Consider the following 27,626-nt stretch of genomic DNA (forward strand, 5'->3'; position numbering starts at 1 on the left):
TCAAGTTATTGCTCAGAGGGCTACTTTGGGCTGTATGACAGCTGTGTACCCTCTAGATTTATTTTCAGTCTAACTGATTTGAGTCATTTCTCAAGAAAGGAGTGCTGTCAAGTGAATTGTCTTCTCTGCAGATGAAGAGAGCCTTTCTAAACATTGCCTTGCTGGTAGAATTGATGCGTTTGGAATTGTTGGCCTATGAATTAAATTAGACCCAATCCAATGACTTAAAGCACATAGCCTAGGTTGTATACTGAGTACATCTCACAAAAAGTACAGAAGTACAGTATTTTTTCTAGTATATATCTAGACATCAAATGGATAATTTGTAGCATAAATTTGTAGCTTAGAATACATCTTTTTTTTCTAAGTTTGAAGTCCTTTTAAATTTCATTCGTAATATGCATCTGGAGAATGGTAGTAGTTTTCTTCGTGTCTTTGATTGTATAATAATTCCTACTTACCAAATGTAGTTGACCAGAAAAAAAATTTACGTAGAATAAGGAATGCAAGTGGTCACGGTGATTAGCCCATCAGAGAGAGTGGTGCGGAAATTATTAGATTTATAAGGGGGACAGGGAAGGGCAATAAGAACCTTGAGGGGAAAGTAGTCTATAATATCTTATAATTTTAAGTTATGTGGATTTCTAGGCTGTGTAAGAAATACAGGCTTAGACCATTCTCTAGGTTTAACCCACCCCCCCCCGCCCCCCACACACAAAATCAAAATGTCAAGCAATGAAAATAACAGATGTCAAACTCAGGTAAGCTGGGGTCAGAATACCAAAAGGAAGTCTAGCTTGAAGCAGATGCTGAAAACAGGAATTGAGATCAGGAAACCAGAAGTCAGAGTAGGAGGGTAGAAGAATCATAACTCCTCCTTATAAGACAGAACTATGCAGAGGAATCACCTGGAGAACCTAGGAGGTTTTGACACTTGGCTACAGTTTTCCCCATGTTTATTTCTTTGTACCAATAACCTTCAATGCCCTGCAGAATCCCACCATGATACAGGTCCTAAAAGAATTTCTCTGGGGTATGTAAATAGAAAGCGTGGTTCAAGATGAAGTTGGAACATGGAGATTGAGTCATGATTGCTAAGGAAAAACACGTCAAGTTCTTGAAGTACAGTAATCATAGGACTGTGATTTATTCACTCAGCAATTATTTATTGAGCTCCTATTATCTGAGTTAAAAGCTGGGGATACATCTTTGAACCTTACAGATAAAAGGTCTGTGCTCTTGGAGCTTACTGTCTAGTGGGTAGACACAGAAAATAGACAAAATAATTATATAGTACATTAAACAGAGATAAATTACATAGAGAAGAACAAAACAAGAAGTATTCTTCAGAATTGGATTCCCCAAGGATACATTTCCCAATTCTATCAAAGCTAGCAAAGGAAAGATTGATATTTATAAAACTATAAAACATACCACATCTGAAATTCCTTCCTGTTTCTATTAACTCTGTTGATGAGCTAAATATATTCACTGTTCCTACAACCAACCAGCAGGTTTAAAGCACAAAATGAAGTTTAAGTAGCGTGGGAGAGCAGCTTTTTTACACTGAAGTACAATGAAAAATATGCCCTTACACGTTTTGTTAGAGAGTTGGCCATTCATGATCAGGATGGTAGTGAGCACCTACAACAGGGAGCCTGGAAGTTATTTAAAATCTTCCAGTCCTGGGCTTCCCTGGTGGCGCAGTGATTGCGAGTCCGCCTGCCAATGCAGGGGACACAGGTTCATGCCCCGGTCCGGGAGGATCCCACATGCCGCGGAGCGGCTGGGCACGTGAGCCATGGCCACTGAGCCTGCGCGTCCGTGAGCCTGTGCTCCGCAACGGGAGAGGCCACAACAGCGAGAGGCCCACGTACCGCAAAAAAAAAAAATCTTCCAGTCCTGTTTACCTCCAGTTGGGCAGACAAGTAGAAGCCACACAAAGAGATGTGTGTGTGTGTGTGTGTGTGTGTGTGTGTGTGTTTTATAACATATAGACATGTTTTAGTCAATTTGATTGCCTTCATAAAATAATTAAATTGTCTCATCTTTAAATAGAAATATTCACAAAGGCAAGTATTAAGTGAACTAACTCCTTTATGCAGGAGATGGACTCAATCTACATTTACTTCTCTATTCCACATTACCAAGTGCAAGTCTTTAAATCCAACATTGGCCAAGGTCAGCAGCAAAAACGAACAGTCTAACAAACACATATGTTCTCCTCTCCCCAGGGCTCCAGTTTATTTCCAGCTGCCTACTAGACCTCACCACCTAAATGACCCACAGGTACTGCAAACTCAGTGTTTTTAAAAACCACATTCATCAGCCTCCACTGACCAATTTTCACCATTGACCTTGTGGCCAAAACCAGGGTGTTCTCTTGTCCTTGAGTCTTGGCTTAATATGTAGTCTGCCACCAGTCCTGATCAACACCTGAGTAACTCTAGAACCCATGCCCATAAACTATTTAGCAGAGTACCTTCTTGAAAGTACTAAAGAATGATGGTACTTAAAAGTGCTTAAAAGTATTTGCATTTATCCCCCTTCCCTTCACGCTTAGTCACATCTTAGTTCAAGCCTTCTTTCTTGTTTTTATCCCTTGGACTATTGATCTGGTCCCTTAACCTATATCGTACATTCCCCCTTCTAATGAACCCTCCATGCTGCTATCGAAGCAGCAAATACTAAATTTCTAAATTTGAAATTTGACACTGACCAGATCATTTCACTTCCTTGTATAAAAACCTTCATGGATTCCATAGCATGGTACCCAAGTCTCTTTATGATCTGAACCTAAATGGCCTTTTTACCTCACCTCCTTCAACTTTTCCACGGGGTTCACTCCCAAGAGCAGTACTTGGTCAAAACTTAGCTACACCAAATCCCTAATAAAGGTATAAAACTATTTATACCTATGTTAGTAAATTATCCTTGATTCATAGTGAAAGAGCAAATTCACCAGATAGCTCATTGATCTTCCAATGAATATTGGAATATTAACTCACACTTTATGATCAAGCCTTTCACCCAACTTTATTCCTATTTCCTTTCCTCATCTCTCCCATCAGCCAATAGTGTCTGATTTTTTCTGTTACTGCTACTTAAATTCACTCCTGTCATTTTCACTGACACTCCCCTGTTCAGGTCCTGACTACTCAGTTATTGAATTACTGCAGTAGGATCCTACCTGGTACCCTTGCCTCCATTCTGCCTCCCCTCCCTTCTCCTGCCCCAGTGTATCTCCCATGCCCCACTAGGTTACTTCTCCTAAAACATTGCTTGCATTCTGTTTTAGAATCTATAGTGGTTCTCTTTTGTGAGTCAGGTCAAGCCATACTCTTCATTCTGGAATCTTAAGTCCTAACTGTCCTAAGTGCCTCACTTATTTGTGAAGTCATCTCTGGCTGTGAAGGTTCCCTCCCCAGTGGGACCTGCTGCCCCATTGCTCTTCCCCACTCAAGACTCCCTGCTCTTGCCCTTCCTGATCTAGCTCCTGCATATCCCGAAAGGCTCAGACGCACATCAGCTGTGCTGCTTTCTCCCTTCCCTGAACTATAATTGTTGGCCTTTGTGAGAGGCAGCTTCTGATGGTGAGAACAACACGATATTTGGTGTCAGTTATGGGATCAAGCTCTTGTTCACCAGACATCTGACTTAGGCAGCTTATTTTTTTCTCTCTGAGCTGGTATCCTTATCGTAAAGTCAAGTGAGTGATTTAAATGACTTATGGGAAAAAAACGCTCCATAAACTTTAAAGCATTATGCAGATGTATCTCATTGTTGTCTCAACTATACTGTTTAATCCTTGATTATATGTATTCCTGTTCCCTATTCATTTTGTGTATGTTTCCCTAACTTTGAGTATTTTAAGGGTAGGTATGAGGTGAAATGCCGAAGTCAAATAAATTGTCATTTAGTAACTGTCATTCCTTCTTGTCCTGTTTAGCCCACACCACAGCAAATGTTCCAACAAATTCTCCCCTGTCAAGAGAATCCAGTAATTACAAGCATAAAGTATCAGGCACTAGAGTGAAAGTACAGGGAGTGAGAGAGTAACCAGGAGAAAATGAGGTGACCAGAGGGAAGGAGACGGCCTAGGCTGCTGGCCTGCCTCCATACTGACTTATGGGTTCGTAGACGAGCTCATTAGACTCGGAGGCAGTCTCTTCAATCTGTTTACATGATGGCAATAGAATTGCCTCATCTTCTCAGGAGTAATACACTTCTTGCACAGAGTAGGCGAGCAAATGTTTATCGAATTCACTACCCGCATGATTATGTATACTGGTATACACACACACGTTTATACAGGCACATATACATGCCAGTGGATGTCACTACTTACATAGTTTTTTTTCCCTTTAATTTCATTCTCGTGTGTAGCAGCAGCGTGTCTGCTTTTCTGCAGAGTAGCACTGATGTTCGCATTTGCATTGTGTTTGTGCAGTGTCTGACGGGGGTACCTGATTGCTTGCTGAAGTCATAAGTAGTTTAGGAACTACCTTATTTAGATCGCTAAGAAATACCCGTACAAATATTGCATTATTTCTCATATTAAGCTTACTCAAATCCTGCTTAAAATCAAAAATAAGAATAAAAAATAATAGTGAGACTTCATTCTGTTTTTGCACAGGTAGCTTCTAGCTGCCTCTTCCACAGGCATCCTTCTGGGAATGAGGGATATGGTGGTGGCGTGCAGGGATTTATGATTCTGACTAGAAGGAAAATATGAACTGTGACAAGTCTTGTTTGATGACACTATCCCTGAACAATAAGAATAATCGTTATATATTTATAACTCTCGCTATGTCTGGGTCTTCATACTCGGTTAAAAAACAATCTAATCCAACTGTAAAATATGGTTCCTGTTTTTAAGGAGTTTATAATTTAAAGTAAAATACAGGGAATGACAGTAATCCCAGTAAAACAATTAGGAGAAGTGGGATTTGCTTGTTACCTTAGAAGCAAAAGGTACATTTCTCCAAAGTAAGTCATTAAAGACTGCGATTGTTTTGTTGCAGGGCTGACTTAGTAGCATGAAAATGATAGCTTAACCCTGTTCTGCATTCACCAGGTAAGCGCTAGCGTTTCAGATGAGCCAACCTGGCCACAGGAAAAGGCATTCGCATTGAGGGAAATTGCCAGACAACAAAATGAAGACTTCTGCTTTTGCAATTCCTCTTATTACTGCTTTAATTAAATTGATGTTTCCAAGGGATGAGTTTTTAAATGAAATCTTAATAGTACTTCAGCTAATTCCAAATGTACTCTTTCATTTTACTCTGCTTTCACGATGTGATCATATTTGGTTTCACTTCCTGGTTTGTCCACCCAAGGCTGTTGCTGGGAAATATTTAAACGAAGTGTTTATGAGACATGAGTATTGTTTTTTAATGGATGCATTTTGGTTTGATTTAGATTTAGTTCATGTAGTAATTTTTATAGAAATAAGATTTCTGATGCCTAAATTGGTAAGTCAGTTGCTTAAAGAAAACTTAAGGGGAAAAAAAAAACAACTTTTTGCCACTGAATTTAATTAAGTTACCTTGTGTTGAAGCCTACAGAACTGTTTGATTAGGCACCAGCTGTGAATCAAGTGAAATGTAGGCCCATAATTAGAGTAATTGTAACTTGATTTTAAACAGAGGTTTGATTGCATGGTGAGTGACATAATGCCTAATGATTTTTCCAAAAGAAAGGCCCAGTATACTCTGGGGCTGATGGCTTGCTTAGGGTGTATCTAACATGGCCACTAGTGTATCAGGCACCATTGTGTGTGTGTGTGTGTGTGTGTGTTTTAAATGACTGTTCTTATGTGTTATAACATTGCATGAAATATTTGGATACTAACTCTAAAACTGATATTTTTATCCCAATGCATCTAATTTCCACCAAAGTTTTCAAGTACTATCTAGTGTAGAAAACCTCATCAAATCCACTTCTCTTTTGAAAACATCAATTAAGACTTTTAGGAAAAGTCTGCTCCCTCAAAATCTAATTGTTTTGTCCAGTTGCATCATTTTACTGGCTAATCTGAAAGCGTAATTTTTTTAAGCATAACTACTTTTCTACTTGATATTTTAATTATGAAGTCCTTTATGTTTTATTTTACAAGGTGATCTGATATATACCCTAATATAGAATTAGGCTTCCTGCTCTCATTCTCAAATCCCTTCCAATGAATTCTTCCTGATGCTTTCAAATTAATTTCCCTAATATACACTAATATGTCCTTAAATGTATTTTTTTCCATCATTCCTCTGCTCAGATACCATCAGTGATTCCCTACTGCTTGTATGATCAAATCTAAATTCCTTTCTGCTCTCATAAAAATATATGACTGCTAATTCAACAAGTGATATTTTTATTTCAAAACTGTTATTTCTCAGGTGCCTGTTATATGCTAAGGGCTGAGCTGTGTCTTGAAAAATTCTTAGCCTGACATTCTAGACTTTATTTGACCCAAATCTACTTTCCACTCTTATCTCCATTATTACTGTCTCAAAACTTCCATTCCACCCACACATGTCTCTTCACTAACTCCTTAAATTCACCCTGGCTTCCTCCTACCTTCTTTATTTGTTCCTCATTCCTTCACATAAAATATTAATCCTCCCTTCTACCCCTCATCCCTTCACCTCCCATTTATATAAATCCCATGCATTTTTCTTGGTCCAACTCGTAACACCTGTGCAATGACTATTATTTCTTTGGCATATATTGCCTTAAAACATAACTGTGTAATCCATTTGTTTGATCTTTCTTGTATTCATGCTTTATTTACCAAAGCATAAGGTCTTTTTGAAGCTCATGTTTGAGTTTGACACCTTTCTGTCCCTTTCAAAATCTGGGATGATGATGCTTTGCACCCAGCAGAAGCTAGATCATGATTGTTGAGGACACTTAGTGGATGCAAGATGTGACAGTCCTCCTATACTCTCTCGGTACCCCATCTCTGGCCATGACACAAGTTGGTGGCACATAGGGCCCTCCTCATTTCTATCTCTGTTCAACTAACAGTGACTAAGTTGTTGCCTTCCTTCCGTGAATAAGACTTCCCACAATGGAAACACACGATGTTGTCAAATGTAAATAGAAAAATGTTATTTCCTGTGTAGGGGTTAAGGGAAAAAAACGGAGACAGGAAGAAAAGACACCATTAGCTTTCTTGCTGCAGTCCTACCTTCAAGTCTGTTGCTAAGAAATAACCGTAGATTCATTTGCTGTGCACGAAGGAGAAAACTCGGTCACTGACAGGAGATGACGCATGCTGTGCAGCTGGATTTGTCCCTGAGCCACACAAAGCCCCGCCCTCGTTTAGAAGCCATGTGTTAAGCCTCCAGACTGGGAATGTGGCTTTTGTTTCCTGGGAAGCCATCACAGTTCCAGAGAGAACATGGCTTCTCTTCTTCGCTAACACCAAGTGAAGCTACAGAGTCCTCTGAATTCCAAAGCCCAAGGCCAACCCAATGTGCAGAAACCCTACCACTCACCTTCTTTGGAATGTGGACAATCTACCTGATTCCTATTAGTTCTTTGTGGGTTCTTTTAGAAGCCTGACCTTACTCTTATCACTTCAGTGTCCCCAGAGCTGCCTCAAATTATTCTTAAGGCCATGGCTAAGCTAAATCTCTTTTCTCCTTTTGATAGGGCTGGAATAGAGACTTTATCTCCTAAAGGATTCAGGGGCCTTTGCATGTCATGTGGAATTAGGTGATTTGAAGATAAGATACTGTGGTCACTATAGGAAGTTGTTCTGGTCTTTGCTCCAAGCAAGGGGGGGGAGGGGGTTCTAATTTTAATTCTTTTAATGTTCATTTAATATTTACTAGCAGCTTCTGCCTACTAAGCCCTGGGGATACAATGATGAGCATGAGACATATGTATACGTCTCTCTTTATATGTCTCTCTAAAGAGACATATACATGTATATACATATACATGTATATGTCTCTAAAGTATAGAGCTTATACTTTAGTGGGAGAGAAGTAAACCTTAATCGAACAATTACACGAAGCTGTGTGTGCTAAGTGCTGTGAAAACAAGGAATAGAGAACTAAAAGAACACATTGTGAAGGGCCTGGTCAGAGAAGGGGTCCCTTAAGAAGTAACTTCTCTAAGTCATTAACTCGGGACATCCGTGGCTTAAATGACTGCCTGCTCTATTTGGCCCTTGCAGGTGAGCTTGGCCTTCTAAGTGGACTGCTTGGCACTGTTTCAAATTGCAGCTAGTTTGAATAAGAATTAGCCCTCCTGTAAGACTATTCTCATGCAGTGGGTGTCTATGAGTGGTATAATAAGAAATACATATATATTTGGTCTTTGCCCTCAGTTTCTGGCACAGAGCTCCTAAAACCCTTGGAATTTCCTGGCAGGAACGTCTTTTGTTACTCATGATGAGCCCCTTTCAGCCCTACCTGGCTTTATGCTAATGGGGTGACTCTGGATGGGCCCCTAGGGAGCTTCAGGATGAGGACTGGTTGCCAAAGGGACCAGCCAGGTGACTAGAGGGTTAGAACTTTCAGTCTACCCCCTGACCTCTGAGGACGGGGGAAGGGCTAGAGATTTTCAGTCTCCAGTGGCCTGTGATTTAATCAATGATGCCTATGTAATGAAACTTCCAGAAACACCCCTAAATGACAGAGTGTGGGAGCTTCCAGGTGAGCGAACATATCGAGGTTCTGGGAGGGTGGCGTACTCAGACGGCGCATGAAAGCTCCACACCCACCACTCACCCTCCCCACACACACCACCAAATACCTTTCCCTGTGCATCTCTTCCGTTTGACTCGTGCAGAGTTGTATCCTTTACAATAAACCTGTAAACCTAAAGTGTTTTCCTGAGTTCTGTGAGTCATTCTAGTGAATTATCAACCTTGAGGAGGGGGTTGTGGGAGCCCCTGAATTTGTAATTAAGTTGAACAAAAGTGTGGGTAATCTGAGTAACTGGGACTTGAGACTGGCATCTAAAGTGGGGGCAGTCTTGTGGGACTGAGCACTTAGACCTGTGGAATCTTGCACTAACTTAAGTATCAGGATAGGATTGCATCGCAGGACACCCAGGTGGTGTCAGAGAAGGTAATGTCGGAAAAAGAGACAACTCACTATGTTTATCCTAAATGGAGACCAGACATTTTTCTGCGCCAGCAGAGGAGCAAATGAAAACCAATGTTTTTGACCACCAGCAGCCATTAACCAAGTTGCAAACATGAAGCACTGATTTAACACCGAGGTGAAAGTGGACTTTTTACCTGAAACACCGATGACACAAGAGCTGGTTTTTTCGAAACTGACCTATTTCTCTCTTAATTCTCTTGCTCAATCCTTTACTTCCCACACCTTCTTCCAGCGAAAATAGGAGCTGGAAGAGATAAGCAGTCTTGGCTGACCGTGATGTTTTCAAAGTCCTCTCTGGGTTGGGCAGACAGGCATGGCTGCAGTTCATTGGCGCTGTGAGCCAGAGGTTGCAGGTGTTGTTTTTTTCTTTCTTTTTTAAATCCCTAGTTGATAGTGTGAATGGTCCATTTTCAGTCCATCATTGCAAGGTGGATTTGGAGAAGAACTTTCTGCTCGCATTATTATCTTCTCACAGTGAGGAGGCCACTGCCAGTTTTGTGTTTTGGTCACATATTTCTACCTGGACCCCTGTGCCTTTTTAAAAAATTCTTTCTGACTTTGTAGTAGGACTTAAGTGTGAGGGGGTGTCAGTGACCTTGTAACACTTGCCGTTTTGTTTCCTTGGAACCAAGATGGTGTAAATAAGACTCACTTCAAGGGTTGTTTTTCTTTGTTTTGTTTTTTGTTTTGGTTTGGTTTTTCTTGCGGTATGCGGGCCTCTCACTGTTGTGGCCTCTCCCGTTGCGGAGCACAGGCTCCGGACACGCAAAAAAAAAGGTTTTCTCTAATGAGTTCCCCTTTACATTTATGGGCACCTTTAATGATTTCAGAATGCTTCCACAGTATTTCTTTTACCACTACTGTCAGCTTAGGGCCAGTATGATTGGCCACATTTTGAAGCCGAGGACGTGGCGGCCTGGACTTGGGCGAGTGGTTTGCTTTAGCCCATGCAGATGGCGGTGGAGATGGGCCTGGGAATCGTTCCAGTGCATATTTTCCACACCGGGAGCAGAGAAAACCAGCCCCTACCTCTTACCCTCACTTGTGGGGGGAGTGGAGGGTTAGGGGAACAAAAGATATGAAGATAAATAAAAAGTGGGCAGTTTGCAGTTACCTAAAGCAGCTCCAGAACATCCACAGAGCAACATCTCAGCAGGAGGAGTGATCATGGCTCTATGCTTCCAGAATTGACTGCCCTAGCAATGACTGCTTCTGACCAGGAAGCAGAATAAAATTTCTGTAAAAATGCCTGATCTCTGGGAGCATAGACACCAGTAACATGTAGATAAAAACAGAGCCAGAGGCTTTAAAAATTCCTTCCTCTCACAGCAGTAGTCCAAACTGTATCAGAATCCATGACACGGGCAGCATGAGCTGAAGTTAAAGGCAGCCATATCCAACTTGTGAGGTTGTGTGCGTGCCCAGGGTGAGCCATGTGGCCATGTGATTCTTCCTATTCCAGCTGTCCTCAAGTGAGTGGTGATCACAGAATATGTCCAGTCTGCCCAGCCTTTTGCGGTCAGACACTAGCATTCCTGGGAAGGAAATAGCAAGAGCTAATAAAACCACAAGAAAAGCTGGATAGCACTCGTTTCCGTCGTGTTCCAGTGCCAGCTGCTGCCCCCCACCACCTCCCTGAGACACTGTCCTTATAATAACAAATAACCAAATCAGGAGGTGATGTGTTTTAGAAAGAGCTCTCTGGCTGCAACGTGGAAATGGGACGAAGGAAGGGAAGAGAGGAGAATATTTCAGCTGTCTTCCCCAAAGATGAGGCAGCCTCCACCCAAGGCAGTGGTAGCAGGGATGCAAAAGAAGGGAGTAGTTTAAGAAAAGAACCAATTGATTTCAGAAAATAGAGGAAAAGGAGGTTTGGGGTTAGGTGCCTGAGCTCTTGATGTTGCTGTCAACCTTCAACATCATTCAGCTCTCAGTGTTAATGTTGCTTCCAATATTCAGGCACTCAGGAAGAGCAGGTTTGGTATGGGTGTGAGAAGAAATGGCAGGTTCAGTTTGGGACGTGCTGAGTTTGTTTTCTACACATCTCAGTGTATAGCTGGGAAGATAGCGGGGAGATGATTCTGCTGTTTAGGATTAGGGAGCTGGGCTTGTTATATAATTTTGCGGAATCATCTACAGGGAGGTGGTGGATAATTCCTTTATCTTATTTTGTCTTTTTTGTTAAATTTATTTAATTTATTTGTTTTTGGCTGCGTTGGGTCTTCGTTGCCGCGCATGGGCTTACTCTAGTTGCAGGGAGCGGGGGCTACTCTTCTTTGGGGTGCACAGGATTCTCACTGCGGTGCTTCTCTTGTTGCAGAGCACGGGCTCTAGGTGTGAGGGCTTCAGTAATTGTGGCTTGCGAGCTCTAGAGCACAGGCTCAGTAGTTGTGGCGCACGGACTTAGTTGCTCCGAGGCATGTGGGATCTTCCCGGACCAGGGCTTGAACCCATGTCCCCTGCATTGCCAGTCAGATTCTTAACCACTGCGCCACCAGGGAAGCCCTGGATAATTCTTAAGACTAGAGGATGTCATCCCAGGAGAGCATGTGCATGAGCAGAGAAGCTACTGGTCAGTGACTGAGTCCTGGCGAACCCCGCTGCCTGAGAGATGGTAGTATTAGGACCCTTCCAAGGTTCCCTCTTACCTTTTTCCCTTCAATTAAAATCAATACTTTCCTCATATGCTTGACCTGATGACCTTCTTTTCTTGCTATGACCCACTTTTACTCTTTTTGGCAAGCCCAATTTATTAGTTTCCAATTGCAGATCATTCAGTGTGCTCTCTTTCTAAGGAAACATGCAGCAGCCATCTTCGGGTTAATGCTTTTCCTGGTGCTGTCACCTTCTTCTTTCAAAGCCCTTCTTGATTCTCACCACTCCATAGGAGTTTCTTCAGATTGGGTCTCCCTTAGCTCCAGCAGCAATTAATCAACTCGCAGGATAGAGGAATGCAGGAAGTGGAGGGTCCAGCTATCGTTTGTCTGTCTCTCGAACATGACAAGTGAGGGAAGTCAGGTCAGATAATGTGAGATGACTTGCCCAACACTATACTGTCAGTTAGATGTAAAGCAGAGAGTAGAAATTGGGTCTCCTGACACCTAGTCAGGGTTCTTTCTGTTAGGGTGTGATGCCTCATAGTCGTCTTCTGTGTGCCATGGTGATGGTTACTTTCCTTCATTTAAACATCCCGTTTCATCACTACATTCCCTCATCCTTCTTCAGTATAGCCCTATAGAGAGGCAGAGCAGCTATTGCTATTAAATTGTCTCTCATTTGATATGGATCACTACCTTTATTCACTCGTGCCTTGAATGGACAATCCTACCACACATAATCCAGAGGCCAAGGAAGTAACAAGGCAGTCCTACAAAAATACGTGTTATTGTGAAAGCCTCAGGGATTGATTGATTGACTAGTGTAAGTGCCTGATAAGTATGTCTGCTATGACTAAGGTAAAGGATTATGATGGCTCTTCTCTAACCACTTACACACACACACACACACACACACACACACACACACACACACAAAATCTCTCTGCCTTACCACCAACCCTTCCCTCACCCCAACTCGCACCCTATAAGGCTGTCCTAGATGCTTTCTGCTGAATTGACCTCTAAATAAAAGATTAACAAGAGGATCAAATACTTTGCAAATTCATCTCAAGTTATTATTGATTGCTGTAAACATGTGGGTGCTTCAGTGGTTATTTTAGGAGAAAAAAAAGATCTCATGTGTGTGTTTACCTAGCTAGTCACTAGAAGATATTTGAATGTGTTAGCTTCATATATGGCTGTTTATCTAGTATAAAAGAGACCCACACCTTTTCTAGGCAAATTAGTGAGAACATATCTCCCCCACCCAAATCCTTCCAATTAAAGGTAAAAAAAATTGATAATGAAATATTTAGTATTTATTATAATAACCTACGAATGATGGGCAAAGCAAATTTGACACAGTAAAATAATATTTTTATGTGTTGGTATGTTTTCTAGTACATGGGGGCCAGCTGTATATTTATTTTGTGTAATCCATTTGTGTTCATTTTAAAGCAGTCAGAACAGTCTTCCTGTTTTACATGATAGATTTCTTTTTTGTGGTAAAATATATGTAATATAAAATTTACGATTTTAACCATTTTAAAGTGTACAGGTCTGTGGCATGAAGCACATTCACATTGCTGTGCATCCGTGATTATAGATTTTAAAACATGGCCTTGGGTGATACTGGCTATATCTGACTTGTCTGCAGCATGAATCTTGATTGGGAAGACAGGCGTTGCATCAAAAAGTAGAGGGTACTTGCACAGGTTAACTTCTTAAAAATGTTGCATCACCTTGTATTGTTTTGGCTTCACGATACTTGGTCTTCCCTATGTGTCATATATTAAATAATTGAGGTAAATTACATTTATATTTATATTGCACTACACTTTCTAGTAACTGGAGTCTTGTGATACATTGCAAAACATGGCATGGAAATCTCTAGCTTGGGTGGAAAACCAAACCCCCTAATATCCAGTCTGGTTTCTCTTTACAGGATAATTTAAAGCCAACCTTTAAAGAATTCACTTTAAATAAACCTACTACTCAGTTAATAAATTGTCATTTTTGAGCATTTACTTTGTACCTCCTGCTATGCTAAACATTAGATTTATAGTTATCTCATTTAATTCTTGAAACAACTCCATTATTATCTCTATTTTACAGATGAGAAAACTGATACTTAGTTTACCTAAGATCAAGCAGATGGTAAATGACACAGTCAGAACTTGATCTTAACCATCCTGCTATACTCCCTTCCTCCTAAGAGTGTCAGGTAAGAACTAAGCCTAACAAAGTAACTAACAGATTGAAGACATGCGATACTTCTTTATTAAGTCATTCAGAAAGAAGGTCCTATTTAGGTGATGTGGCATAAATTTAGTTTAACCACATTTTAATAGGAAGGCCAGGAATAAAACCCATGGAAAAGATCATTTAAATACAGATTAAACTTGGGTTATTCCTCTTGTCATTACAGGGGTGGGTGAATGTTTCTCTGTAAGAGGTTGTGCCAGTAGGATGCACTCCTGTTCACGTTGATCTTCATTACTTAATAGAGGCAAGCAGGATGCAGGGAGCAGTTGTTGATTCTCTTTCACTAGATGGAATACTGAGTAATGAACAGGGAAACTATATACATCTGATTGTTAGATTGTGTCTTTCAGTTTCTCTAAAAGATATTGTCGGTGTTTTTTTAAGCGATGTCACATTCTATGTAAAACTCCTTTTAACGTAGCTTATTGGAGAGGTGGTGTAGCAGATGGTGTGAATTCTTCTCCTTTGTGAGCTTGAGCCTGAGCAAGCGTCTTAGTTCCTCCCATCCTCACCCTTCCTACCGTTGAGTTGAGGTCATAATATGTACCTCACTAAGTGCACAGTAAAATGGTAGCTTTCCCCTTTCCACCTCCCACCACCTTTCTCCATTCAACAGACAATTACTGAGAACTTCTTGTGTGTTAGCCCCTGTCTTGCACACTGAACTCTTCTAAGAGCTCATAGTGAGAGGCAGGGAGGCATCTGACCAGCTATTTGTGATGCAGTTTAATAGAAACGGTAGAGCACTCACCATTCCCTCGTTGCCAAAGAAGCACCAGTATGGAACAACTACTTGTTGGGGGTCGGGGGAGGGGGTTGAGTGAGTAGCAGTGTTTATTTTAAACATCTTTTGTGTTTAACGGTCATTCAGTACTTGGTGAACATTAAACTTTTGTGTTTTGTGGTTAGAAATGAGCTTGATGTAAACACTAGTCTGATTTGCAATGCATGGCAATTTGATTTTTGTTGTTGGGTTAACTGTGGTAGAGCAGATATAGCATTCCTTATAGTGATCACGATCAGAAGTTACTGGTTTTATGAGACTGAAACCATCCCTGTACCTGAAATATTGTTAGCTTGATGATAGCACACAGGGCTGTGGAACTACGACACTTAGGGAGCATCTCATATGTGGCAGGCCCTGGGTGACAAAGTCCTTACCTTCCCAGACCCTGTGGTCTTGGGGGAAGGTGGACTGGGCAAGAAATGGGCACAGAACAGCATGGTACACAGTATCCTTGTTGGGTGGTATCTTGACGCTTCTGCCGGTCCCAGCTTTATTCCTGTTGCATTATACTGTTAATTTGTACAAAAGAAGAATTTTGAAATCATAATTTGATACGATATTAAGGTCATTTAAGACTGCTGTGGCATTTATGCATTGATCCATCACTGATTCACATTGACTCACTGTCATTATAATGTAGCCAGTCAGGCTGAATTTGGCAGCACTTCTGCATTCAGACTTGTGAGATGTCATGTTTGGTGAGTAAGCTGGCAAATACGAAATTTTCTCCTTTCTTTCTGAAGGGTGAAGGCTTAGCCTCTGCCTCTGAATCTCAGCAGGTGGCAACGCCTGAGGCTCTGTCCCCACTGCTTTGCTTATCACCCTTCCAGGCCCACCGTGTCTGTACAGCAGATGTGTGCATAGGTCTTCCAGAGAGCCAGGCCTGCTCCTCCATACCCTTGGTTCCTAACTGGGTGGGGAAACCTGATCTGGTATTATTGGTTCACTCAGTAATTGCTTACTCTATATTCACGATGAGCGCAGGGGCAGGACTGAGACATGGGAGCCCCCTAGGTGGGCTATTAACAAGTGTTACTCTGGGCAGGCTAACGATTTGATGTCACTTCAGACTGCTAGTCTTTAAATATTTGTTCACAACATTTTTTGTGTGGTTTTTTTTTTGCAGTATGCGGGCCTCTCACTGTTGTGGCCTCTCCCGTTGCAGAGCACAGGCTCCGGACGCGCAGGCTCAGCGGCCATGGCTCACGGGCCCAGCCGTTCCGCGGCATGTGGGATCTTCCCAGACGGGGCACGAACCCGTGTGCCCTGCATCGGCAGGCGGACTCTCAACCACTGCGCCACCAGGGAAGCCCCACAACATTTTGAAGAGAAGCCAGGAGCTGTATGAGAGGGAGGAGGGTAGCCAAAGAGCCCCTCTAGTTCCCCCTTCTGCCAGTTCCCAGGATCTCAACTGACCAGAAGTCTCTTTGTCTTTCCTTCCAACCACATTCTGAACAATCCCTGAGAAAAGTCTGGTAGATACTATTTTAGTTTAATTTAGCTAACTTTCCAAAGATGTTTCAACACCCCATTGATGAATTGGTACAGGGAAGCTGCCGTATATCGAGGCGCTTAACCTAGCCTCGGAAAGAGATGCTGGGATAGATCCTGAGAATATAGATAAATAAGATTCTGCCTCAGTCCTCAAGGAACTTGAGGCAGTAGCTTATTACATGTCATAAAACAGTGTGAGAGAACTATTGATAAAGTATTCCAGGAAAGCAGATGGAAGACCAGTGAACGCAGCCTGTGGAGGTCAGCGTGCCTCATGGCGGTGATTCATGGAGTGATCCTAGGGTGGGACCGATGGTGAAGTGAAATGTCCCTCTCTTAAGTAAATCTGGTATTCAGAGTTTGAAACTTTCAAACTGATGAAAATAGGATACTTTAATTTTACGCAGCCTAAAGCCTTAATCTTATGGAATTGCACAAGGCAGGTTGAATAAGTGTGACATTGCAGGGATTCTTGCCATATTGATCTGCAAAGATTCTTGACTTCTTGCTAAATCTTAAAAGGAATCTAGGGCTTCCCTGGTGGCACAATGGTTGAGAGTCCGCCTGCCGATGCAAGGTACAGGGGTTCGTGCCCCGGTCCGGGAAGATCCCACATGCCGCGGAGCAGCTGGGCCCCTGAGCCATGACCGCTGAGCCTGCGTGTCTGGAGCCTGTGCTCCGCAACGGGAGAGGCCACAACAGTGAGAGGCCCGCGTACCGCAAAAATAAATAAATAAATAAATAAAAATTAAAAAGGAATCTATCACTGAAAGACAAATTCTCCCAAATGGAAAGCCTTTCTCAGGTTCTAAAATTTTATAGTAGGCCTTTGCTTTTACTACAAAGGAGTTTGTTTTGTCAGTCTCCACTGTCTCCACTGACCAGAAGGAAATAAGAGCACCCAGACTTCTCAGTTTTCAAAGTAAAAGCCTTTTGGCCTTTTGTTTTTCTATAAGAAAGCTGATTATCCCCTATTGTTCCTTAATCCACAGTCACTTGGGAGCATTCCCTTCTGTGTCCCTCACTGGGAACCTTCTGAAAGGAGCTCTTATTTGAGAAAGGGAGCTCTCAGTGTTAGGCTTGTCATCTCCAAATCTTCCAGGATATATTTTTTTAGGTTATCTTGGAATTGAATTTTTCAGTGAAAATACACATCTTGTGTCTTGCCCCTGGGGAGAGTAAATGTTTTTCAGAGGGTAGGTAAAGCCGGTTTTATAACACCCATCCAGCATAGCTAGCTGGGGAGCCCACTGATGCTTCCTCAGCAGCTGGGTCTGTCACAAGTACTGTGACAGTCCAAGTCCTGTTTTGATCTTGCCTAATATGGACTGTTTATTTCTATTCTTAGAAGCGTTGCCATTTAGTACTTTCACATTTCATTCTTGCAACTTATACTTTGGTTCGCTGCTGGGGAGGAAGAAAGGTGATAATGTTTGCTGTTGTTTCTAAAATTAATTTGAGTGATTTTAAGCTGGATAAAGAAACTGAGCCACATTTTGTTTTTTTACTTGGCAGCAATGGCTGCACTCTGAGATGACAAGTTGTCATTATGAGAGAGCTTTCATTAAGTTCTGCATTTCTATCTTCTCAGCAAAATATTACTCTGGTTTAGGTAAATGTGAAACAGAAAGGAGGAATGAAACTCATAGTTAAAACATGTTGGGACGCATTCAACCCAATTCAAAGAAATGCACGATAAAGCAACAAGATCCTTTTCATGTGTGGAATTAGCAAAGACTTTTATTTTTAATGATGATTCCCACATCTGGTGAGTGTACTACTCGTATCGTTTATAGGAGAGAAAATTAGTATAATCCTCTTGGGGAGTAATTTGATGTTATATATCAGAAGCCTTAAACTGTTCGTGCTCTTTGATCTATTACTCTTACTTTTGGAGGTCTATGCAAAGGAAATCATATGAACAGAGTTAGATGTTTACAGCATTATTAGTAATAAAAAGGGAAAACATAAGGTTCAGTAGGGAAATGATTTTGTAACCTATGACATAGCCATGTATGAACTATTATGCTTCAAAAATGATGTTTCGAGAAACTACAACAACATCGAGAAAGCCTATGAGAAATGATGAGGCAAAAAGAGATCTCAGTATCATAACACTGAATTTTATAATGGCATAGTTGTGTAAAACTAGCAGGCCAGCAAAAACAAAAACAAAACTGGAAGGGGAAAACGCTCCTAAACATTAAGTTGTTTTTTCCCCATGTTTCCCCATTTTCTGTAAGAAGCATAGATATTTTCAATGAGTTTTTCTATCTTTTATTTATAAAATGAGTGGTGCCTCATAATGCTTACCTCTTTCTTCATTAAAAATTTAAAGTTCATATTTTATGCCTTGTAAATTGCCATGGTGATGGGATTAAATGTGTAGCTTGTGACAGTGATTTTGTTTCTCTCCCTGGGTTTTAGTTGACACCTTTTGTAAGAGGTCAGAAAGTGATCCCTTTAACAGCAGTGGCTTTTTAAAAAAGTTATCTTTTATATGTTTCATAAAGTTATTATAGATGTTTGGAACTTTAGAACCACATAAGTGGATAAATTGTCTTGCAGTCCTGTGATGCATAAAATATAACAATATGTTTATGATTTCTCTTTAGGAATTTTTCAAATAGAAACTAATTGCAGAGTTTCCGGTTGACCAGGCATTCATAGGGTAAGAGTAATATTCTGAATTGTGAACACATGGTAAAGATAATTACTATTACACTGGTAGCTTGGGGCAAATAAGTACTGAATACTTAGTGTGTAAAAAGAGATTACTATTCTTACAGATGTTTTGAGTAAAGTCCTTTTGATGTTTTTAAACCAATTAAACAGAAAATTAAATCTGTATACATTTTGGTAAAATGTCATCTTCCTATCCTTTGTTAGTTTTGTATGTAGGAAAGGATATGTGTATGTGTTTGATATTTGTCATTTTTTTAACATTAAAGATCTAAGGAATATAATAAATGTCTATGAGAGACTTAGACTCCATGACTCCATGTCTATATTTTTCTGATCTTTGTTTAAGGTAGCATTTTTTAAAATTAATTAGTTAATTAATTTGGCTGCCTTGGGTCTTCATTGCTGCGCATGGGCTTCCTCTAGTTGCGGCGGGCGGGGGTTACTCTTCGTTGCAGTTCGCGCTTTTCATTGCAGTGGCGTCCCTTGTTGCGGAGCATGGGCTCTAGGCTCGTGGGCTTCAGTAGTTGTGGCGCACGGGCTTATTTGCTCCGTGGCATGTGGGATCTTTCCAGACCAGGGCTCGAACCCATGTCCCCTGCATTGGCAGGCGGACTCTTAAGCACTGCGCCACCAGGGAAGTCCCTAGGGTAGCATTTTTAATGTATAGAATTGGTTTGCCATGTTTCGGTAATGAAAACATGGCCATGCTTTCCTAGAGTAGGTAAGTCAGAAATAAACAAGTTCTATATCCTGTTGCTTCCTGCAAACATCATTCATCTTTTACAGCTGTGGAAGTTTAATCTTGAATTAGCTCTGTGGCAGAGCTTTTGATTTTGCCATGATGAATGATTAATTTGTACACTGTATTAAATTGCATGGCTCTCCGGTGTTGTGAATATGACATATGTCTTAAAGCTGTGTCACCCAGCTCTGAACATACAGTCCAGGTAAAGCAGTGGTGAGGACAGTAGATCTATCCCCTGCCGTATTCTGAACACCATTCTTTTTACAGATGAAGGTAGATACTTGGACTTCTCGAGTATATCCGCATTTCCCTGCTGATTCATTGAGTTGACTGTGAATTCTTAAAAGCTAGTAACAGATCAGCTACTTTTCTCCTTATGACTCTTCAGTGGCTTTTCCACCACTCCTATACCACTTACTATCCAAACTCTTTATCTTGACTGCAGGCCCTCTGTTACTGTACTTTCCCCAGGCTTCTGACATTCCAGCCAGGTGTCCTCCCTTCTGATCTGCACGCATCCTAAGCTTCTTGCTCCTTCTCCCTGGAACGATCTTCCCCAGTATCATCATCTGGTAGGCTCCATTTAGATCTGTGTTCTAATGGTAGTCCCTCTAAAGAGGCCTTTCCTCACTCCCCAGTCTGAAGTAGCTATGTATTCTTCATAACATTTCTGATTTTATCATGTGTGTGGATTTGATTTTCTCTCTTTCCTTACTACACAGTAAGGTCCCCAAGAGCAGGGGTCTTGTGTCTTGCACATCTATATTTCCCTAACACTTAGAACTCTGCCTGGCACATAGTAAACATTCTAAATATTTGTTGCATGAACAGACTAAATCCTGACCTTTGTTTGACAAGTACTGCTTTACCATTCTCAGTAATGTTTCACCCATTCTCTGGATATTTTGTTTGTGTAGAACCGAATGCACTGCTTACTTTTGGCCATCATCCCACTCATTTTGGCACTGAAATGACAGTATAAGATGGTGCTGCTAACTCCCAACTATGCATGTCTTCTCTCCACAATAGGATTGTAAATCCCGTGAAAGCAGAAACAAGGCCTCATATTTCCTTGGTATGCCTTTGTAGTCCTAACCTCCATAATTGAATGTATATAAACGTTAACTTTAGAGAAAAGGTTAAGACTAGCGGCTTAATCATATGTTTAAGTATTTCTAGAATACACTGGTTTGTGTGTCCCAGAGCTAAAAAAAAAAATCTCATTTTGATTTATAGTTTAAAGAAATTATAACACAGAAATGTTCTGGACTATTTTTGCAACTTCATGTTCCAAAACCCTGTTTTATTTGGCCTATTATTACTTAGGCTAGGTGACCAGAAGCAATGCTCTCAGCCTCCCAGTTCTTTTCAAATTAGGCAAGGTGGCCTTGAGCCCATGTTCTACTACCCTGTGACCCTAGAGAAGCTGCTTGAACATCTTGGAAATTTAGTTTCCTTATTTGTGAAGAGTTAGACTCTGATCTCTGCGGTTTCTTCTTGGGTTAAGTAGTCCATATGATTCTGCTCCTGTGAAAGGTAGGTCACCTATGGAAGAATTACTGTAGAAGCAAATGGGCTGAGGATCAGTGCTATCAGCTAGTCATTTGAAAGGAGAGCATGTGTGATTCCCCAGGGACGGCACAGGGACTGGGTTTGGCTCGACTTTATGGCTTGCGACTCTGGGGTGATGGGAGGGGGTCAGGAAAACGGTTTTATAAACAATGAAGATGGCGGGGAAGGGTTTGAGATTGCTGTCTGTTTACACATTCTAGGAATTATGTAGCCACTGGTGGCTTATGCTCTAGTGTTAATATTACAGTAATGGGACTGTAGCTTCTCTTCATTTTAAATGTATTCTAGATAATTTGGTAGCTTACTTAAAGCATCAAAGAAATGAGAGGTCTTTTTCTAAAAACACAATTACCGTCTAAATTAAATGCACGATGTATTTCATAACCGTCAGAAACAAGGAATAGTGAAACAATGTTCCTTAAAGTTCAACAACTCCGATTTCATTAGGATTTCTAGAGTTGTTCACGTGCTCTTAATTGTCGTATTCAGTAACTTTCTCCTGGGACTTCAGGTGATATGGGTAACTTTTCTAATATTTAGCATATTATTTGATTGTTTCACAGATCCATTTCCACTCTACAGCTTTGTGTTAAAAGCTGCGGAATGATAGTTACATCACTATTCTCCCTTGGTTTCTCTGTTTTGACTATGATGTCAAACCCTTTGACTTCTGTGCTCCAGAAACACTGTGCTGATTTTTCACCTCACTGACCCTGCTATTCTATCCCCTGCTATTCTGTTCCTTGTCTGATAGTCCTTCCTCATCTGATAGGTTATAAAGGGGAGAGAGATTCTATTCTTCACTCACTAAATTCTTTCAAAGAATTAATTCATTTCTGTGGCACCATCTACTACTTAAATGCTCTCAACTTCCTATAGTGGATTAAAGATGGCTGCAAATACTTCGTGATTTTTCCCATCAAGAGATGGAGTCTATTTCCCTTCCTTTTGAATCTGGGCTGGATCTGTTTCCTTTTCTCCCCATCAAAAGGAAGAAATGGTGTGGAGTAATTTCTAAGGCTGGACCTTGAGGAGATTTGTAGCTTCTGCTTTTGTGTGCTTGTAACGTTCCTACTTAGAACTTAGTCACCTTGCTCTGAGGCAGCCTAAACAGCCATGTGGAGGAGTGGCAAAGCCCCTGGTCATTAGCTCAAGCTGAGCTCCAGACCAGCAGCCAGCCAAAATGCCAGCCCTGTGACTGAGGCATTTTGGACCTTCCAGCCATCACAGCGTTCCAGCCAACACCATGTGAAACAGAACTGCCTCATCATCCCACAGATTCACCAGAAATGATGAATGGTTATTTCAGCTGCTAAGTTTGGGGAAGGTTTGTTACATAGCAGTAAGGAACCAAAACAAAAATTGGTACCTAGAAGGAAGGTGTTGCCACAAGAAAACATCTGGCATTGGCTTTGAGACCAGGTAGCAGTGAACCTGAAGGGGAAGTAAGAAGATTATTGGACTTCCCTGGTGGCGCAATGGTTAAGAATCCCCCTGCCAATGCAGGGAACACGGGTTCGAGCCCTGGTCTGGGATGATCCCACGTGCCGTGGAGCAACTAAGCCCGTGCGCCACAACTACTGAGCCTGTGCTCTAGAGCCCGTGAGCCACAACTACTGAGCCCGCGTGCCACAACTACTGAAGCCCGTGTGCCTAGAGCCTGTGCTCCAAAACAAGAGAAGCCACTGCAAAGAGAAGCCTGTGCACTGCAATGAAGAGTAGCCCCCACTCACCGCAACTAGAGAAAGGCTGCACGCAGCAATGAAGACCCAACGCAGCCATAAATAAATAAATAAATAAAAGTTTTTAAAAAAGAAGATTCTTAATGGTGGCTCGAAGAGCAGTGAGGAAATTGCTATTGGAGGATATAAAACGGTACCTTTGTTATGTATTGACAAAAAGATTAACAAGATTGACACTTACAGTAACATGGAAGATAAAAAATGAACCTAACTGATTTATGGATCTAGCTTAGATTTCCCAGCAGAACATTGGAAGTACCGGTGGACTTTTTTAAACCACTTATGACCAAAGTATTGTAAGAGAGAGATTAATTATAGAAGAAATGGTTCAGATTTTAAGCAGACTTTAGAGGACATATTTCCAATCCAGAATTTTCTGGGGTCGTGAATAAAACTGTTTCTTTCAAAGTAAGAAATGGCCTCAGGTTGAAAGATCAGATCCAGAGTAGCACTAGTGCAGTAAAACTCGGTCTTAAGGTGCAAATAAAAGCCAGGGCACAGGTTTAGGGCCCTGTATTAAGACTTCAAAAAGATTTAAGGCAGTACGTCTTCTCAGCTAGATAGAAAGGCTTCTAAGAATCTTAAGGGTGTTGTCCCATAGCATCCTGGACATGATTTAGATGACAAGATCCTAGACTTCAAGCCTGAACTTGATGCCATAGCAGAATGAAACTTTTGGGGGACTTGGCAGAGGGTGAGGCTTTCTTGTGGGAGGAATGTAAATCATTTGTGGGCAGAGAGTAGCCTGCAGTGGATTAAGCACGGCTGCACATTCTTTGCCACTTTTCCCACTGAGAGGAGGAATTTGCCTCCTTGAATCTGGGCTGGTACCTGACTCCTCTGACCAATAGAATATAGTGGACATGACACCGTGTAGCTTTGAGAGCTATCCCATAAAAGAACTGCAGGTTTTACCTCTTTGCTTGGAATGCACTATTTTAGAACCCAGCCACCAAGCTATGCGAGGACACTCAAACAGCCACGAGAAGTCTCACACAAAGTACCAGCCAGCAGTCAGCACCAGCTACCAACCTGATGAATGAGGACATTTTGGACCTTCCAGCCATCTTTGTGCCAGCCAACACCAGGAAATAAAAGAACCACCCACAGAATCACAAGAAATAAAACTATTTTAAGCTATTAAGGTTTGGAATATGCAGAATAGTTAGCCAAATCCTTCCCATCTATATGCTTCCAAGTTCTAGCCTCTCTGTGGAAAGGCTTAATCATCTTAGATACACCCTGCCTAACATGTGAACGTAATATTCTTCGGCCTTCTGCATTTTTGTACGTTCAGTTATTTATTGTACAAATACTTACTGTACACTATGTGCTATAAACTGTGGAAGATCCTATAATACCACAGGATCAGAATCGGAATCCTTTGACCCCGTTTATCCATGGACCTCTCTTAGGACATTTGATGTTGCTAAGTGGCATTGAATTTTCATTTACAGTGACTATTTCATTCACTGCCTTCTTTTCAAATATATTACAAAAGTTTTCCATATTATTTCTGGCCCACGTGATTGAAATAGCCTTTCAAGCCCCTTGTTTCTAATCCTTCTCCTCAAATCCATCCTGCAAATCTCTCTAGCTCAGTGACTCAGTATTCCCCCACCTTACACCTGAATCTCTGAAGGTTCCTGTAGTTGATGGTAGCTGTTACTTTGTAGTTTGTGGGGAGCACTCTAGACATCTGAAACTTCAGGAAGACTTAAAAGGTAGGCACTTTCCCCAGATATTTCATTGCCAATCTATCTTGTGAGCTTTCTCCTCCTGGGAGATTTGAAAAAAAAAAAAAAAAAATTGCTGGCCTCACCTAGACCAACTAAAGTGTTCTTTAAGAGTGGCCCTGGGTTTAAGTTTCTTATAAAAGTACCCCAGGTGATTCTAATGTGAAGCCGAAGTTGAGAACCACTGTCTTAGATTTGTGATTCTCAAAAAGTGGTCTCTGCACCAGCAACATCAACTAGGAATTTGTTAGAAATACACATTCTTGCGGCCTAATGCAGACCTAATGAATCAGAAACTCCGAGGGTGGGACCTATCACATTGTGATTTCATAAGCTCTCCAGTGATTTATGAACATTGATGTTAGAGAAACACTTTACTAGATGAATCCTAGTTCCCTTCTAGATCTCAAAACTAGTGTCTGACTAGTGATCATTTAACTGCTTGAAAAATGCTAAGTAATTGTCATCGGTTTTCTGAAGAGTGGTTCATGGGGTTATTTATAATAGTATAAAGCAAAGGAGCAAATTAATCCTGGATACTGACACATCGTTTCTCAGTGAGAGAACTCAGAGAGCTCGGTGCTTTGTGACCACCTAGAGGGGTGGGATGGGGAGGGTGGGAGGGAGACGCAAGAGGGAGGAGATATGGAGATATATGTATATGTATAGCTGATTTATTTTGTTATAAAGCAGAAACTAAGACACCATTGTAAAGCAATTATACTCCAATAAAGATGTTAAACAACAAAAAAAAGACAAAAAAAATTGCAGTTAGATATGTTAGAACCGAGAAACATCTTTTTTTTCAATAAATTTATTTATTTTTATTTATTTAATTTTGGCTGCATTGGGTCTTTTGTTGCTGTGTGCAGGCTTTCTCTAGTTGCAGTGAGCAGGGGCTACTCTCTGTTGTGGTGTGCGGGCTTCTCATTGCAATGGCTTCTCTTGTTGCAGAGCACAGGCTCTAGGCACTCGGGCGTCAGTAGTTGTGGCAGGCGGGCTCAGTAGTTGAGGCTCATGGGCTCTAGAGCACAGGCTCAGTAGTTGTGGTGCACGGGTTTAGTTTCTCTGCGTCATGTGGGATCTTCCCGGACCAGGGCTCGAACCTGTGTCCTCTGCATTGGCAGGTGGATTCTTAACCACTACGCCACCAGGGAAGCCCAGACCCAAGAAACATCTTGATGAGAAGTAGGACTAAGCATTTTGAAAGGATGTAAGGCGATTTTAAAATCAATTTTCAGTGAGAGTAGTATAGAGAAACCCCATTCTGTATTGTTTGGCTGTGTCCCTGCCTGGGGCCAGAGACAGAGAGCTTTGAAGTAGCATCCAGTTCTCATCATACAATGACTCTAAATACCATCTGATCATCATTTGTTTATTTTTTCACTGGTTGTTTTTGAAATGCTTTCAAAGTAAAACAGGGACTAGTGGGAAGTAAAGACTGGCTAACTTGAGTGTTGTTGTTCCAGTCTTAGAGACTTTGGGGTGAGATTGTCAGATGAATTCATGTGCTTTGAAAAGCTTTTATGATTTTTTTTAACGAGGTTTAAAAGCTAAAGGAATGGGATTAGGACCATAAAATCCTTTACTTTTAACATTGTTTCTTTGAACTGATTTAGTGCATTTGTATATTAGAAATAGAGATCTGATTTGGATTGGATCCTCATTGTTTGCAAAAATATGGTGTGGAAAAAATTTCCTGGACACACAAACAGTATTAAATTTTGTAACGACAAAGGACAGCTATGCTCTAACTCTCCAGTTAAGCACTTCAATTAGAAAAATTAACATCATTTAACATATAGGAATGCTTGAGACTTTTCATACATCATTAAATCCAGATGCTATATATTTATATAAAGTCTTAAATTGTTCAGTGGAAAATGTTCAGTAGAAAAAGTCTAGCTGAGAAAGCAGATTATATAGTATGTAAATGGAGACGTTGCGGAAAGCGATATCCTTTGTATCCTTGTCTTTCAAAGATTAAAATGGAACCCAGTTATAATGCAGATGTTGGGGTAAGTTGATGTCTTAGTCCCTTCAGGCTGCTATAGCAAACTACCACAGACTGGATAACTTAAACAACAAACATTTATTTCTCACAGTTTCTGGAGGCTGGGAAGTCTGAGATCATGGCACCAGCAGATTGTGTCTGATGAGAACTCACTTCCTAGTTCATAGATGGCCACGTTCTTGCTGTTTCCTCACATAGTGGAAGGGGCAGGAGAGCTCTCTGGGGTCCCCTTTATAAGGGCACTAATCCCATTCACGAGGGCTCCACCCTCATGACCTAATCACCTCCCAAGGCCCCACCTCCTCATACTATCACATTGAGGGATTAGGATTTCAAAATATGTATTTTTCAGGGACACAAACATTCAGTCCGTTGCAGTTAGGGAAGGGAGTTAAATATTCAAGTTTTTTTTAGCTTTTGAAAAAACTCAGACTGGCTTAATTTTAAGGATTAAATGGTCTGGACAGTGTGGTCTGGTGTGGACAAGCCCTAAGATTTTAGCCTGAGGACCTGGGTTCTAGTTGTTACTATTTCTTGCCAGTTTCGTCACCTTGGACGAGATAACTCCTTTGGGCCTGCCTTATTTTCCATGTTTATAAAATGTGAAGAATAATATTTATCTTAATGGTTTGTTGTAGGTATGAAACAAATTAATGTAAATGAAAGTGCTTTGAAAGTAGGAAAACAGATATTAGATTATTAATAACAGATTTTTATTTGTTCTCTTATTGATGAGGAACTCATCAAAGGAAATCTGAATTAGATGATTAGAGGAAAAGTTTATAATTCTTAAAAAGATGAACAGGAAAAATTCTTTACAAATAATTCTCAGTTAGAATAAATAAGGCAGGGCTTCCCTGGTGGTGCAGT

The 27,626-nt window shown here is 41.1% G+C and overlaps 1 protein-coding gene across 3 annotated transcripts in view; it reads left to right on the forward strand.

The window, feature by feature from the left end:
- Nucleotides 1-27,626, forward strand: part of LRRC8B (leucine rich repeat containing 8 VRAC subunit B) — a 73,005-nt gene that overhangs the window by 20,528 nt on the left and 24,851 nt on the right. Inside the window, exons 2-3 of one of the 3 annotated variants that reach the window (XM_024743620.1) lie at nt 13,832-13,940; nt 18,878-18,933. The gene's annotated coding sequence lies outside the window, so the exon portion shown is untranslated. Of the gene's footprint in view, nt 1-13,831; nt 13,941-17,925; nt 18,031-18,877; nt 18,934-27,626 lie in introns of those variants that run through there. The other 2 variants (XM_024743619.1, XM_024743618.1) reach the window with 2 other exon arrangements.

This window comes from Neophocaena asiaeorientalis, unplaced genomic scaffold (genome assembly GCF_003031525.2).
Source record: "Neophocaena asiaeorientalis asiaeorientalis breed wild unplaced genomic scaffold, Neophocaena_asiaeorientalis_V1.1 scaffold317, whole genome shotgun sequence".
In the NCBI taxonomy this organism is placed as follows: Eukaryota; Metazoa; Chordata; class Mammalia; order Artiodactyla; family Phocoenidae; genus Neophocaena; species Neophocaena asiaeorientalis.